Source organism: Pomacea canaliculata, linkage group LG1, assembly GCF_003073045.1.
Source record: "Pomacea canaliculata isolate SZHN2017 linkage group LG1, ASM307304v1, whole genome shotgun sequence".
Taxonomy (NCBI): Eukaryota; Metazoa; Mollusca; class Gastropoda; order Architaenioglossa; family Ampullariidae; genus Pomacea; species Pomacea canaliculata.
The window spans coordinates 31,725,054-31,740,584 of NC_037590.1; the positions used below are offsets into that span (position 1 = coordinate 31,725,054).

Genomic DNA, 15,531 nt, shown 5'->3' on the forward strand with positions numbered 1-15,531 from the left:
ATAAGTACTCTGCCCCATTGGCTCACCTTCGTGCTTGCAGCCTACACAGCGCATCCACAGCCGACATATTTCTTACATTCCCATTCATTACCTCACAGAAAATCATTTGACACTCAAAAGTGGTGGTGATCTCTAATTAAAAGTAGAGAGCATAAATAAATAAAAGACACTGAAACATACAAAAAATTTATTTGTCCATGCACTATATTAATTTTATACGCGCTGGATGCCCTGAATACTTCTTTATCAGCGCCGATTTTCAAACATCTACTGCCAGGCTCTTGCTGAGAGTAAGCAAGCATAACTTTGTTACATCTGCACTGAAGACATTGCACTAGTTGCCTGTTCAGACACATGCTGAAACTTTTTTATGCTGACCACATACAGTGGAATAAATTGCAGTTTTATATGTGTCATATTAAATCATTCACGATTAAAAAAAAAAAAAACCTAAATGCTTACCTCTTTTGTAATTTTTTTGAGAAGTTTGCTCCTTCCAGTCTGCCTTTCTGTCAGTCTTCTCTGATTTTCTGTTTTTCTTGAGATTTTTTGTTTGTTTGTTTGTTTTTTTGTTGTCCTTCTAGTGTGTGTACGCGTGCGTTTGCCAAATGGAGGGAGAGAGAAAGAGTGCTTGTGTACTAATATGTGTCTGTGTGTGTGCGCGCTCTCGTGCCAAAGGGTTAAAGTTGAGGCATAAGACATTTTCTCGTTTTATCAGCTTGTTTGTTGCGTTTTCTAAAGATCTGTAAAGCTATTTACCTGGATACAGAGCTAGATGTTCTCGTCGACCACTATTTCTATTATTATTGTTACTACTACAATTGTGTTTTTCTATCCACAACAGGTACAAACATTTTCATTTTTGAGAGCTCCCATAAGTAATACAAGAAACAAAATATAGTTGCACCCCAACACCACATACATCTACACTCACACGTAGCCTTGTTCAGCGCCAATTATCACACACGCAGAGAAAGTAAGTACATACATATATTAATACTGCTCAAGAATGTTACCGCAATTCGTAGGGACTTGGCAAAAGAACTATTCTTGGTGACTGTTTTCATCTGGGGCAGTATGAGGACAGCACTTGGGAACGGTGATGAAGCAGGTGAGATGATAGACAATCTCAACATATAAAATCATATAACACTCAGCTGATATTAGAACTGATTATACAACTGTTATATATTGAACATTCTCTTACCTTTAAACAGGGATCAGTTGAGAGTTCTCGGAAAATGTGCCTCGGATTTCAGTAAACGATGAGTGCACTAATATTCCAAAGTTCGTCGCATCTTTCCCGGGAGAAAGTGAATTACCACTTAATCCGAACGGATTTTCGAGAATTCAAACTTCAACCATGCAGTCAGATAGAGGTCTGATTCGTGTTACCACATATTACACCTCAAACAGTTGATGAGCAGGAGTAGAAAGAGAGGGGGAGAAAGGAGAAGAGGAGGACGAGCAGGTGAAGGAGGACTAGCATAGGAAAAATGTAATATCCAGGGAAATTGCGACTTACTGCTACTTAGAAAATAAAAGATTTGATATTGTACGGTAGGAGAAAAACGAAAATATAGCGGGCACGACATCAAGAGTGGGAGTCAAGTGTAGGGAAAATACAGCACTTTATATTCCCCGCTACACACACACACATTTACGCTTTCTTATGTCGTAAACAAATTTTACTTACCACCATACACAGTGGACTCGCCATGAATCACTTTAGTTCCCCAAATAACATCACATCTCACCAGGAATCCCCTTTGCCGTGAAAGTGTTAAGGACTGTGGCGCTTTTGTTTTGTCCGTGGACACATCTACTCTGTCTGCTCTCCCCAGGTTCGTCTGATCATCAATTCTCCATCTCAAGTATCCAGCAGGTTGTCCAAGATTTGTGGTACTGCAGGTACAGGAACTGTTTTCTCTGAGATGAGGCTTTGGCCCGCAGGACACACTAGGCAGTCGGGGACGTTCTTCACATAATGAAATTCATCTTAAAATTAGTCTTTAAGCAAAATTGGAAGTTTGAAAGAATTATGAAAGCTTACGAAGTTTTAGAAATACCTGGTTTTATAAAGGGGGTGCAGGCTGTTAATAATGATAAGAAAGAGATCATCTAATGTTTTACATTTTTAGATACATGTGTATACATTTTAAGTAAAATGTTCTTATGACTTGTAATCTGTCAAAAGAACGTGTGAAAAGTCCGTTGGGAACACGTCTCAGTTTACCCAAGCTGTACTTGTGTTGATTTATAGCACAAAACATACACAGATAACGATTTAACATTTAGTACACCTTGCTGTTAGAATTGTTAGAATAGTTGTATCAACCGAGATGAAACGTGTGCTGAATGACTAAGCTTCTTGATGACTTGAGGCAGCAAAACTAAATCTTCGATTATGAAATGTGTCTCCGAGACGCTAAGAATCTTGTCCTCCTTTTCCTTCAATCTCCAAGATTATTTTTGTCCATAATTTATGCAATTGTTAACTTCGTTTACTTCTTGGATAAAGGAGTACTCTATCCCATTTTCTTTCCTATCGTTCTGGTTGATCAATTACTATCATGTCTATTATTGTTGTTGCTTTTTAATGATTATCATTTGTAAAACGCCTTGAACTTGTTTATAGGGATAGAATATGTTGCTATACAAATAGCCTTTATAATTATTTGTTATCAGCAGTGAAGTTCTAAGTAAAAAGCGTAAGACTGCACCTACGTGATGACTACTTTATATATATGACAACAGCTATAGAAGCTAGAACTATAGTTCTATCTGAGAATTGAAGTGTACATTACAAGGAGCTGTACATACCTAACGTACCTTTAATCACACTATGAAAATGAGTAGCATCAATTTTCAATGTGTATCTACGCCCCCTTTCTATACCAAAACTGTAAGGAAACATCGGCCAAAAAATTTTCTCTACAACCTTATCTAACAACAACAACAACAACAACAACAACAACAACAACAACAACAACAACAACAACAACAACAACAACAACAACAAGAAATTAAAAAATCATAATTCCGAATTGTGAAGGACATACAAAACATTAAATGTAATTTGTTATGTTATACTTTCACACTATAATATTTTGTGGAAAAGATAATCTTTCAAAATCAAACGGAATGTTACCGACTGCAATCCACTTAGTGTCGGCGGGTAATTTCACTGAGTAATTTCGTCCGCCGGGTGAGACAGAAACAACAAAGTGATAGTGTCCCTCGTCTGGTGGGAATGTTGTGATAAACTGACAGGAACCTGACACCTTCACTCCAGTCCTGGTGATCTTCTCACTGGTGGGTGACGTTACCATGCCAACAGTCTCCAAGGGTCTGGATTGCCCCTAGCAACAAAATATGAAGATATGTTAAAGGAAGAATCTTAACGGAACATTACCTTTAGAAAGTTCCGATGAATCTGCAGGTAGCTTTAAGTTGTTTGATATTAAAATATGATACTAACTGGTTTGATAAGTTGTTGCTTAGCTATGTTGTTATCAAAGACCTTCATGCTTTGATGACTGAGCTAAATAATTTATTTACCCTCATATTTCATGCTGTCATACTTGTGTCCAAAAATGTATATTTCTTTGCTGCGAATATAAGTGAGCAAATACTAGTGAAATATCCTCTATTTAATATTACAGGATAGACAAATAAAAATACACGTATCTCACCTATTCCGAGTAAGCTTAAGTGACCCTCCCTGTACTATAGACATCTGGTCGTCTACACCCTTCCGACACATGAAAGGTTTTAGCTTCTTAGATTAGATGTGAGACAAGATATAAAACTACAGATGCCCGAAAAATAACTATTTCTCACTTCATAGTTTAGTCGAAACAGCTGACACTTGTAAACGCTCCTGGACGAGTAAGCACTGCCTATGACACATGACACACTGACAGACCAAGAAACAATGTCTGCGACACATGACACATCCTGCGATGGAGCTGTTGAGTAAGAGAATAGAGCAAACATTTACAGTGGTAAATAAAGTGTTCTAATGTTGCAAGGTAGTACAGATAGTAATACATTACAAAATGAGAGACAAACAGTGTCAGAGAAAGGAATGGGTGATGGGTACGAGAGATTTAACGGATTTTTAATTTGTTGTTATGAATAGATTTTATGGCTATAAGAAAGCGATTGATAATGTTATGTAGGCGACTTATTTCTGTAAGACATAAATTAGCGAGTGTTTCCTGTACGCTTCTAAACGAAATAATGCAATGAACTTAAATACCACTTATAGGTCAAACTTCAGAACTTGAATTACATATTTTAATTTTGAAAGACAACGATGATTAACATCGATGTGTAACTGTTTTATGTTCTGTAGAGCTTAAAGCAAAAATATTAAATAAATTTTAAAAGTTCAATATCATCAACGATAATAATAACAACAATAATAACTCACCGATGTAGTTGAGCCCACAGAAGGACATTTCCTCCCTTGTGTAACACAACACGGTTTCATTGAAATGCTTCTCATTGTCATATATCTCTGTGTTGTTGACAGCATCAATGCTCAGGTATGGGAAATTAGTGTCAGTAAAACCTGTCTTAAATGTTTTTTTGGAAACTCCGTATGAGCGGCAATTGTTTATGTAACATGTTGCTTCAAACCAGTACGGTCTACAAAGAATGCATAGGCACGGTGATATTTCCCAGTAGATTTGTCCTTTAGCCTCACAGGTGAAGTAAGTGATTTCTCCAGCTGCTATTTCTTGAAGGCCGTCATTTCCACACGGTGACAGTTTTAAACCTGCGAAATGTGTACAATAGACAGAAGTTCATATACTATACGATAACAATGAGCCAGCCTAGGAAACACAATTTCAAAAGAAAAAATTTATCTACACGAAAAGCCTGAAAATTAGCAAACACAACTGTAGAAATAAACTTAAGGGAAGAAAATACATTGGGAACAAATATCAGGCGTCAGTGCAGCCACGTTTTCAATCGTGTGTACTCGAGTGCTGCTAAGACCATGACTAAGACCATGACAAAGGTACACAGAGCAGAACAACCAAATAAACAACTCTTTACTTTAAGCTCTATCAACACCAACTGTAAGAAAAATGTAAATTATTCGAACAATTTATAGATGTGTTACAATAATTCAAAAAACTTAAATACTTCTTTCGGTAGAAGAGTGGGAACTGAGTAAATGAGATATAAATTTAGGTAATGGGTTAGGAATGGACACGCGTGAAATCACACATTAAAATGAACTGGACTACCTTACCTCTGACAAGGGGCAGGTATAAAAGAGGAAGGGCACCTGTAGCCCACAATAACCACACGGTACATCGTGCTTCTGTTTTCATGATGTTTCAGTTTGAAGATTTACAATATTCGAACTATCGACATGAATAGCTGCCAAACAGCCCCCTTCAGAGCTGTTAATGACTTGCCTTCTCTGCACACCCGTCAGGTTTCTCATTACAAAGCAATTACTAAACTAAAGAGAAGTCTGTCTAAGGAGAATTTCCTGTTCATTAGTTAATGCTTAATCCTAGGCAAGACCTACTAGTTCTTCCTTCTGGAATATACAGCTAAAAACTTCGAAACTATCTTTAATTATCAGACGTGAGGAAGTTATTGTCTGTATGTGTGACAGTAACGTCTGCAATTTTTTCTATTTTTTTTTTACTTTGTCAAAAAATTACGTATTTTGCTTATGATTTTTTGTTGCTCTTGTTGTTTATGCGGTCACCAAGCAAATGTTTAACCATGAACATGGTGACATGACAATCAGCAAGAAGATCCCCATGAGTTAGTGGAACGTGTCATATTCATGAGCTCATCACAAGGAAGGAAGGGAAGGAAGGAGACTTATAACGCGCAAAATCCGAATCCTAGGGAAACGCTCAATGCGCCGAAATGATACAGAAAAGTACACCAATAAAACATTAGCAGCTGCAGAAAACAAAGAGAAGTTAGAATCAGACGGCTAAAAAGGACCACAGTTGTGAGCGAACGATCTGCTGCTACAAAGCGCATGACACTTACTCACAACAGAGGTCCACAAATCAGAAAAGAGGAAAAAAAAAAAAAAAGGTGTTTGCATGGGCAAAAATAAAGAGATAGATCATCAGGTGCTTGGCCCTGCAGTACAGTCCACAGTCCTCTTGACGAGTGCTGAGCTACATGCACTGTGGTCGTATCTCTGTGACCTGTATATAGCTGATCGATACAGGCCACACTGTCAAACTGACCCCCTCTGATGATGGTGATCAACATCTACAAGCCACATGATGTAAGCATGAACGTAGATCCCCTGGACCGATGGCAGACGATTTTTTTCACTTAACTGCTAGAACGAGGCGACATTGTGCTCAGAACTTCCGGTCAAGCCTACCTAGCGAAGGACAAGAGTAACAACAAGAAAGAAACGCACAAAAGGTGGTTGATACTGCTTCTGGTAGAATGTAAATGCAAGTATCAAATCGTTCGGTGTAAATTTTTTTTCGCTTCCGCGAGCAGGAATATCGACAGATCAAGACAAGTGGCGAGCGGCTCTCATTCATGCTACAGGCCGCTAGATCAGAACAAGTTTCACTCCATTGAGAGCCAAGATTTGTTCAAGGCACTTGGAAGAAGAATGCATTAAAAAAGGTACTGATCTTATTTACCTCTTACTCTTCTTTGTCCTGTTCATGCTATAGTTCGCGACAATTTTCATATAGCCAAGATATGCCCATTAAAAAAAACAAAACAAATTTTGTTATTAATAATCGCGGCATTCATTAAATTACTTGAGAAGTGTATTGATTAAATATTCTTCTTATTGTTTTTAAAAACTTGCTGTATATGAATAGACCTAGATCAACATCAGTGCTTTCAGTTCACACACCCTTTCGTCAACACAGAGATGAATTAAGATGTTTCTTATGCTGTAAACCAGTATGAGGTTTTAAATCAAAAAACGAAAATATCTAAATTATTGTATTGATGTTCCATTGTTTCTTTGTTTTGTTGTTGTGTTTTAGTATATCAGCTCATACAATTTTGTTTCACTATTACCAAAAGTGACATGCTTCCCGACTCACACACCTCTGGCAACACAGCAGATCTAAGATGTTTTCTTAGTCTGATTTGTTTTTTTGTGGATTTTTTAAGTAGTATTTATCAGCTCATACATTTTTATATTTAAAAAACAAATTCTTCACTTTAAAAAGGTGAGAATCCCCCGGACATAAAAGGACTTTAATACAGATGGGTTAAACTATGAAGAGCTATAGTGTTTGTAAAGTAAATCTAATTTTTTTCTCTGGCACCTGAAGAATGTACATAATCTGAAATATTGTCCTTGTGAATAATTGTCATAAGTGTTCAATTATGGCAAACAGGAAGGGAAAACCCAATGATTAAGAAAAAAGTGTAATAGTTTAAGATAATCTAGATTTATTTTATATTAATTACATTTAATTTAAAACATGAAGTTATGGATTAGGTAAACAGTTCAAAAATTGTCACATATTTCTCTTCAAAAGGTGCGCGAGTCCCCGTCATGCAGTTCATATCGCCTACACCAACTACATGGACATGAAGAAAGGATTTGACTTGTCTGCCTCCTTAAATGGTTAGGTTGAAAATATTTCTCTGAAAGAATATTGGGTGAAAAGACTCTCTCACTGCTGTCACTGAAACTGATCTGGCAACCATTACTGAAATTAAAATCAGCTTTTTTTTTTTTTTTTGTCGTTCGCCTCGTTTCACACTTGGAGAACCAGCTCTTGATATGAAATCGGTGGTCTTGCTGGCAGAGACTCCACCGGCCCGTTACAGCTTGTTGTGGCGGGTCTCCGACTGTGGCCACGTCCTCCTTTTCCCTTCAAAGGTACGGAGATTCCTCCTAACAGTCCTGTAGGATGTTGTTTTCTAACAGTCTTGGTCTGCCTCTCCACAAGAGCATCTCGGGGACGGCACTTCTAGGTTGCAACTTCCTGTGTAGGTGGTGAAGCAGGCCTGGTTGTGCCCAGTCCTGAGGCGGAAGATAGTCGACCTGGGTCCGGTCTGGACAGCTGAATGGTAACTGTCCCCAGTGGTTGCTGTTGGCCCTGTACCAGAGACTTAATGATGGTTTTCAATCTCTGACTGTTGACTGTTTGGCATTGTCTTCTTGCTCGTCCTCTGCCCCGACTTAGGCCAATCGCTGTCAGCATTAAAATCACTGATAAGAAAGTATTTCCATCACATTACATATGTCTATGAGTAATGTTACAACTCTGTTCCTAAATTCTGGTGTAAGGGGCAAACTACCTGTTTACTGTTGGTGAGTACTGGCAGAAGCACCATGCAAAGATTGTTTATTGGGGTCAAGAGAAACTCTAATGAAAAAAATCAAAAACTGGAAGAACGCTAATGGAAGGCAATCGAAGCATTGGGCATACAGATGATAATCTCATTCTCCCGTCAGTTGAGGAGATTAACATTCGGCTCTAGTAGGACCTTGGGCATGACAATTCAAAAAAACCATGCGCCAAAATTCCAACAAAATGAAAATGTACGCTATAATTACAATAAGATCCTTTACAAAAACAGAGAACAAATTGAGCAGAATGTCAATATAACTTTATTATTTCACAAGTCACGTGGTCTTAAAAAGCTCCGTTAAAAATTTTTTTTTAAAAGTCCAGTTTTCTTTTGTTCATTCAGTTTATCTTTGTAAAGTAACTTACGGAGTCCTTTTATGCCATATTCTGCAGAAAACATGAAATCGTAATTGGCCAATTCAAATTTTTCCAAGCTTTTGAAAGGGTATTTAGCAAACCTCCCTCCTAATTCCTGGTAATCGTGATTGGGCCTCTTCATTACATTTCTCCATAGTCATGATTAAATAGTATTCGTTATAAATTTATTATGACTGGCTTTGGACATGCCATTAGCTGGCTTATACGGCTAGGATATTGCACTCTATAAATACACTTCATTATTATTAAACTGTCAAATGAAAAAATGACTAACATTAATTCAATTGCAATGGGCAATTAATTTGCCAAAGTGTGCTTCAGCTTGGGGAAAAAAAAACACCCAACAGTGCTGCTACAAGCTAAGGATAAGGCAAGAGAATGCATTGTAACAAAACAAAATCCAACCAACTTTCCACTTGTCCTATCTAAGATCAAGATCTTACAATTATTCTTATGGCACACCACCTACAGCGAATCACACACCCATGCACACACACACTTGATAAGTCAACTATGGTGGGATCAGCTCACAGCAAAGGGTACAAACTTTTGTCATGTTCCTATTATTTCTGCATACAGTATACATAGAAACTCTTGAACTCTGTAAAATATTCTTCTGCTAGAACATGTTTTAGTATGGTTGTACTGTACTGAACACAGAACTAAAATCAGCAAGAAACAGCCTCATATGCCTTTGGCTTTCCAGATGCGATATACAAAATATTCAATTTGAAGTGTTTCAGTCTATGCATCGCATAATACTTAGGTTAGTCCTTGTTACTCCTTAAGAGCAAAGGCCACAACAACTAATTCATATATATTGATCTTACAACAGCTTACTTCCTTATGTCTAACTTTATATTTTTGAACCTACTTAGCTGATATAAATTAGAGCTTTTTTGTTCTTCCCATACTGTTTTGCTGCAAAGGTTCTCTGATGTCAGAGCCAATAATTATCCTAAAGACATTGGTAAGCATCTTGTAAACTTTTCCTTAGGCGCTGTTTTGACTTAACGATGCATGTTGCTGCTGCTGGTGCCTCTCCATGACCTATGACACTCATGGTGAATTCTTATTTGAAAATACAGACGAGCAACCATGCAAAACACCCTTTGTTTAGAGTCTCACTAATATCCGATTTGTAAGAAATGAATAAAAATTATTAACACTCTTCGTCATCTGCACAGGCTATTGCAAAATCTACACTTCTACAGCTTGAGGGAGTACTCTACATGTTTGTACAAACCTATGTTCTAGAGCATAAAATAATTCCTAGCCTTTTTTCATTTAAATAAATGAGCCCTCCCTGTCTAAAGTGGCTGTCAGCATGGTGTATCATGTTTGGTGCACAGGGCATCCAAACATTGTTGCTCTTCCCCTTTGCATAATCTTTTATTTTCGCTACAATGCCTGCCTCCTATATAAGCTATATTATGTCTTTCAGTTTATCATGGATTGCTGATGACTGCTGCATGCCTGATTTGCTCTGCTTGCACTGGATAATTCAGAGCAACTAACTTTTCAAATGTTTTAGGCAAAGCCATGCAGCAGCAGATGTCGATTTTTGTGCAATTCCACCACAGAGCTCATATTTTTATGTAGGCTGCAGCATGATATAGACTCCATGCTTTTTCTCTTGCCAAGCACGTACAAACATCTTGCATGGCCACAAGGCAGTCATCCAGAAACTTCACTTTTTCAAGAAGTTCACCCTCTGAAGTGATATATATATATCAATGAACATAGTGTAATTAAATCATTCAATGCTATGATAACCTGTAATAATGATAGTGTAGTGAATCCCATAACATACTCAGACCCTATAGAAGTACGACTCTTGTGTGTTAGTACTACTATTTATTCTTGCCAAGATGTTCTTCACACATGGTACTTAGATTCTGTCACTGATTCTTGAATAATTTACCGTACCCTGCACATCGTGTTTATTATTCCAGTGTCTACATTCCTACTTCTAGTATTTCTGTACCACCCTGTCATATTTGCTGTTTCTCATGGGATCTATTTCCACGTGTGTGCTCATCTCTCTACATTTGGTTACTAGCATATATAATTGTTGTTGCTTGTTTGTATTGCATAGTAGTACATGTCTCTAGAAGTGTCGCCACATCTTATATAACTTTGCTTGCCCCCTACTTTTGCCCCCCTATAATAAATGTATTGCAGTGGTGTACATGTCTCTGCCATTTGTCTTTAATGTATAATTTTCTTTATCCAATGTTATTTATTACACAGTGGTGTACACCATTCCTGCCTTTGTGTGTCACCATAATTTGCTTGATTATGTGAATAGACCAGAACTCTTTCAACATCGCAGTAGTTTGTTAGTGTAAATGCTACGCTCTATATAGATTGGAAGTGACTTATGATGTTATTCGATGTGTGTATAATTTTAGATATATATATGTCAGATTCCCCATGTTGCTACTCACTGTAACCTTGATTAAAAAATGCTCTGTCCTTGGTGTCAAAGCACTGTCAGTTTTGCCAAGGACTGGCAAACATCACTTGATGACTTGTACATTTGTCTGGAATGTGAAAAACAGGTTGAATATTTTGTGATTTGCTCATGAATTACTTTGATCAAGCATATTATCTATCAATCAAACACCTTTTATTGAATGAAAGCACGTTTTTTCTAATGAGGTGACAACTAAAATATTATCTTTATTCAATTTATTTCTTATGTTGGATCATATATAATCATTTACCATTTAATTCATAATTATATTTTCCCATGCTTAAAGTCATAAACTGACATTTTCAATTGTGATCATTGATGTTCAAAATATACCTACATAAATTTGTTATCTTAAATTATTTTGTTAAACATGACTGACTGCAGGACTGGAGTACAATCTCTATGTGCTAAATGTTAATCCTGGACTGTGTCCAATGATCAAAATATTTGCACGCAATAAAGTACGATATCACGAATATCCTATATACGTCCTTGATGATATTACCTTGACTGTCACAGCCTGATTTGGTAACAGTACTACTACTATCTTGCATATGTAGCAAGCAATCATCATCCTGAAAGCACCACAAAATACCGGATTTGATATCAAAGCGAGAGACGGAGTGAAGCATATATGCGAACACTTCATGATTCTAGATCTAAAAGTTTAAATGCGATCATATATTTATTATTTCATACAAAATATCAGACTAGTGAAGCAATATACTTTTGTGTTCTAAATAGATATAAGTTTGGGTTAAAAGTGCAAACAAGCAAGTACACTTACGGTAATTATATATTGCTGATATCAAACGTCTCGTCAAATTCCATTTCCCGCTGCTATTCCGGAATACGACCGGCTAAAGGCTCGCCGAGACTGACCGCGATCACTCGCAAGAGCCGACATGAGTCTCTTCGTACAGACATCAGTCCCCCTATCTACGTCCATGGATTGTTGCTGTGGAACCCTGTAGGCACCGACGTGGGACTTTTTGATTCATCTTTGCCCACAGTATCAGGCTTCGCGGAAGAATTTTCCAAGCGCAGTTTTATTCATGTAGAGTAAATAGACCGTCTCAACCTGGCTTTCTAGTTTTAAAGCAAATCTTTTTCACACGTACTGCCGAGCTTAACACCTATTCTCCATGTACAGTATGACAATATACATATACACACACAGTTACTACCTCTGTTCCATGAACGAGATGTGTAAGCCATCAGTCGTTGAGTATAGAGGTTCACTGTCATGGGCAGTGCAGTAATTCAACATATACATTGACATCAATGACGATGATTTCAACTGTCAGTGACGTCACATGGCGCCTTGAATATTTAAATAACGAGAGAGCTCATGTAAGTACATGGAGTCTTCTTGTAGTCTACCGATCGTACAAAAATTTGCGTTGGATAGTCTTTTGCGTTTAGAAAGGAAATTATTTAAAAAATTAAGAAAGACTCCAGTCATTGGCTTAAAATATATCGGATATGTTTTGCACGTGCAGCTCTGGTTGCTACCGTGTTATCCGACCCAACTTGACGGGGCCTTTGCAGCCTAAACCGACACTCCAAAGCCACTGCCTTTACACCTTTATGACTTACCCGTCCTAGCGCGGTTTTTTCTATGTCTCGAGAGGAGAAGATACTTCATCCTGCTTTCTCTGCCTTAGGACTGTGCGGTACACTTCCGTAGTGATGATCGCCAAATACAGCGACAAAAGAAAAGACAATCCCCCTGGTAGCTGGACCGAAACTTAGGCGCGTCGGAGTCCTCTCAGAAAACGAACTCTGACAGTCAGTCACTGAATAAAAATAATATTAAAAAAAAAAAAAACAGCTTTAAATATTTGTACACGATCACAAAGAGACACAAAGAGAAACGGTCTAGTGTCTTATTTGCACTTACATACCTCTTGTTTCTTACTATCTGCTCGCATTAAATCATGAAGGACATTTACTCCCTGGATAGCCTAATAAATCTGTTACCCGCAATAATTATTCAAAGACAGCCCCGTCATGCTTTCTAAAAATGCAGAAATTTTGTTGATCAGAGTCAACAGAAAGCTAACCCAGTTCTATCCACTGATGATCGCCATAAATCTCAGCCTCGATCAGGCGTGGTGCTCTTCTGATTTATCCCCTCGTTGATCAGTTTGCTCCAAATGACACATATTTTTGTCTAAATATATATTTGCAAGCGGAACATCGTTTTTAGAATATATAAAGTCGCCTAGCATTTTTTCGATATTGAATAATAATAATTCTTTATTTTTAGGCTACACGCTGTGACTTTTGGCCCTTGACAATCACCGGGAATGATACCTCTGTTTGGTTATCAAGAATAAACAATTATCCCCGTAACATCAATGTGAGGGATGAATACAAGTCCTGTTAGTTTTTCCGATGCATTACCAGCATGTGGGTAGGGTCTTTTTTCTGCTTCTCCTCCCAGCCTCTGGACCTCGGCCAAGCAGGTGTTGCTGGATTCTGTGCGCAGACGCAGGTGACGGTGGTGTGTGTAGCGTCACCACGTGGCTGTACACGTGGTGTGTATGCGTTTGCGGACCTCAAACTGTCAAAGTTGTGGTTTTGTCAATGACATTGAAGTGAGTGCTGCTGTGACTGCTTGTTGACTTTTTTGAAAAATTTCACAACTCGAGAGAGGATATTTGTACTCCACCCCTGCATTAGCATGTCTGTAAGGTATGTGTCGGCGTGTTTTGAGTATAACTTACAACAGTTGCTGTGGCAATTTTGCTGGCGTGGTCCGTTGTAAAGTAAAATATGTAATATAATGATATAAAATACGTAATGGATCGCATTGAACACTCTGACTGACAGTGGAGGTGCACCCCCAACACACAGGTCACTTCTAAAATTACATCACCAGTCAGCGTCATATTCGTTGCGAGAACTTCCGTTAGCTATGGGGCAAGCTGACACACCTTCAGAACTGTTCGCTGTTACATGATTTTCTTAAGAAATGTGTAATATACAGATTCTGATCGTTATCCATCACATCATCGACTACACAACAGCTCTTTTGACGTCAGGAAAAAACTAAGCACAGAATTGTTTAGCGCGTCTCGACTGGTTCTTCTGTGTCTGGGCTCGTAATTACGCCGAAAGAAAAATAAAGTATTTTCTTTCAAAATAATTACCTTTCAATATATCGAATCCAACCCCATTATTACCTCATAACCATAAACCTAACTCTATCCCTCCCTTCTTCCGTGTTTGTAAAAGCTGTCATGAGTGTCGTGAGCCGTTCTAATAGTCCAAAGCTGACTACTGTAGTCCGTCGATAAAAAATAAAATAAAATAAAAAAGAAAACAATAAACATCTGAATTATCACAGCTGTAGATGTGCACTCATAATTTATCACGGTAGGGCTGTAAAATATGTTTTTCGCGACGGTTAACGAAGAAAAAGAAACTACTGCAGTAAGTCTATCTGCAAAAGTGAAGAAATTGATGGAAAAAGAAGTTGACTAATGGTAACAGCATGAGAGTGTAACGCATCGTCAATAGTAAAAACAAAACAAAACAAAACAGAATCAGTTGAACAAATTCCTAAGGATCCGTAAGAATCACAGGTCCACTCTGGACAAGAAAAAACACAAAATGCAGAGAGCTCGTCACCTACCCTCAAGCTAGCAAGTTGAAAGGATTCTTTCTCCTCATTAAACGCATGATTGACTGTGCGTTGCGTATATGTGTAGTGTGCGCCCCTAGTTGTTTTAAACTTACTCCACTGAGAACGCACTGATTTCCAGCTGCATGCAACTCAGACCGCATGAAGAAAGAAGATCCATTAAAAAACTTAATGAAAACCTAATAATAACCTACATCTCACAACACACACACACACACAAAACACTGTAATCGCGCGCGCGCTGTGTGTGTGTTTGCCTGTCTGGGCGTGCGCAGAGAAGAGAAGCTAATGGAAGACCTATTTATGTTGCGCGCCGCTTGTTCAGCAAGATGTACAACTTTGGGGAAAGCAGAAACATCCAAGGTGGGGTCGAAATATGTGCCCAGTATACTTTGTATGATAATATAGTATGTTAAGACAATACTTTTAAATCAAGGAAGATGAGTACCCTTGTCACCGCCAGGATAGTCTCTTCCTCTAAATCATCAGAACAAGTACACTCATTAAACACGTGATTAACAATAGATGTTGAAATGTCTGTAGACTAGGGTAGCTACAGGTGTGACTTGGAAAGCACAGTAAATCACCTTGTGTGTGTTTGTGTGTAAGAGAGAGAGAGAAAGAAGGAAAGAGAGAGTGGTCCCACACCTATCTGTTATACTTGCTTGCTGAAATGAAGA

The 15,531-nt window shown here is 38.0% G+C and overlaps 1 long non-coding RNA gene across 1 annotated transcript; it reads right to left on the reverse strand.

Annotated features, from left to right (window-relative positions):
- Positions 1 to 1,928: 1,928 nt before the first annotated feature.
- LOC112567905 lies at positions 1,929 to 3,357 on the reverse strand. The gene is made up of 2 exons (XR_003099941.1): positions 3,152 to 3,357; positions 1,929 to 1,978 (listed from the first exon to the last, which is right to left on the reverse strand). It is a non-coding gene; the product is annotated as an uncharacterized LOC112567905 (long non-coding RNA).
- Positions 3,358 to 15,531: the final 12,174 nt, after the last annotated feature.